Here is a 2090-nt window from a genome sequence, read left to right on the forward strand (position 1 = left end):
GTTGCAACCCAACCGGGTGATCTCTGAAGTTCATAATCGTCTAGAAAGAGAGTTGTCAACTGCAAAAGAGCAAGCTCTTGCCACATTTACAAGTATTGCTCTCCACACTGAACTTCCTGGCTCTTCACCTTCAAATTCGGAAGCAAGTTCAAACCAAGAAGAAGAAGAAGAAGAGATGGCTGCCAATGAGTTCATGGGAGAACTTGATATCCCAACAATTCCAGCATCTCCTTCAAGCATTTTGCTGCCCACTGTAGCTCGAAATTATGAGCTTAAATCTTCTCATCTTAATATGCTGCCTTCCTTTTATGGTTTACCTAATGAAGATCCATTAACTCATATAAAGGATATTTTTAATGTTGTGAGTTCTTTTCCCTTGACAGGTGTGACAGAAGATCAACTTCGAATGAGAGTGTTTCCATACACTTTGAAGGATAAGGCGAAATATTGGTTGAATTCTTTGAAGCCTGGTTCACTCACTACATGGGCTGCCATTCAAAAGAAGTTCTTGGAGAAATACTTCTCCACGCAAAAGACCGACATGCTTAGGGATAAGATCTTGTTATTTGCACAGCAAGATGATGAATCGTTTTGTGAAGCATGGGAGAGATTCAATGGGCTGCTCAACCAATGTCCTCATCATGGGATTCCATTGAAGCTTCAAATGCGTATGTTTTATAAAGGACTAACCCCTTCTAGTCATAATATAGTCACCAATTTTGCAGGCGGTTCTTTTAAAACCAAAACTCCAGAAGAAACATACGAACTCTTTGAGGAGATAGCAATGGAGACCCAACATACGGATACAAGAGGTAAACGTGTTATTAGTGGTTCTAATGATGCTTCTAGTGTGCAGATTTCAAAACTGGAACAAAAGCTAGATGCTCTTCTTGCATTAAACTCAAGAAGCCCTTCGAAGGAAGTGTGTAGTATTTGCGAAACTCCTGACCATGCTACCATAGCTTGTCCACTTGGGGCTGGATATCCAGAATTTGTGCAAGAGCAAGCTAAGTTGGTAAATTCCTACAACCAAGGTCCAAGAAATGATCCATACTCTCAAAGTTATAATCCAGGTTGGAGGAATCATCCAAACTTTTCATGGAGGAATACTCAGAATCAAGCCAATCCCCCTTCATTCCAAAAGCCACAACAAACATCATCATTGGAGGATATAGTTAAGCAGATGGCAGTCAACCAATCCAATTTCCAGCAAACTACACAAGCTGCCATTGCCAAATTGGAAGTTCAAATAGGCCAATTAGCTGCTGAAATAACTCAAAGAGCACCTGGGAAATGGCCAAGCCAAACCGAGATCAATCCAAAGAACCAAGAAGCCAAGGCCATTCATGTGCTCAGATCAGGTAAGATCATTGATAGTAAAGTTGATTCTAATCTTTCAAATGATGTTGTGATTGTAGAAGATGAAGAGGAGGAGACCACGGCTACAGAAGGGGAACATCTCAAAACTTCTCAATCTGCTCCTAATGCCAAATCAGATTCTCAGGAATCCAAACAATTCCAATTGCATAAGAGAGATGACAAATTTGTGCCACCACATCTTCAAGAAGATAGATACGTGCCACCCGCTCCATATGTTCCACCGATTCCATTTCCAGGCCGTCTTAAGAAAGCAAAGCAAGATAAGGCTTTTAAAGAGATTTATGATATTTTGAGTAAAGTTAATATCAATTTGCCTTTGCTTGATGTTATTGAACAGATTCCTGCATATGGAAAGTTCATCAAGGACTTGAAAACTCACAAGCTCAATTTCGCTCCAAATGAAGATGTAAAGCTTGACCAGAATGTAAGTGCTGTGTTGCAAAGGAAGCTTCCACCAAAACTAGTTGATCCTGGCAGCTTTGACATTCCCATTAACATTGGAGGCAATAAGGTTGGAAGAGCCATGTTGGACTTGGGAGCAAGTGTCAACCTAATGCCATATTCATTGTATCAAAAGCTTGGCTTAGAAGGGATGAAGAAGACTTCAATACGACTTGAACTAGCTGATCATTCTATAAAATATCCAAAAGGTATTGTAGAAGATATTTTAGTTCAAGTTAATACACTAATTCTCCCTGCTGATTTTGTAG

The 2090-nt window shown here is 40.0% G+C and overlaps 1 non-coding gene across 1 annotated transcript; it reads right to left on the reverse strand.

The window, feature by feature from the left end:
• Window positions 1–541: 541 nt before the first annotated feature.
• LOC148291135 (small nucleolar RNA R71) lies at window positions 542–648 on the reverse strand. Its single transcript, XR_015827156.1, has one exon. It is a non-coding gene; the product is annotated as a small nucleolar RNA R71 (small nucleolar RNA).
• Window positions 649–2090: the final 1442 nt, after the last annotated feature.

This window comes from Prunus avium, chromosome 8, assembly GCF_965620075.1.
Source record: "Prunus avium chromosome 8, drPruAviu1.hap1.1, whole genome shotgun sequence".
Classification (NCBI taxonomy): Eukaryota; Viridiplantae; Streptophyta; class Magnoliopsida; order Rosales; family Rosaceae; genus Prunus; species Prunus avium.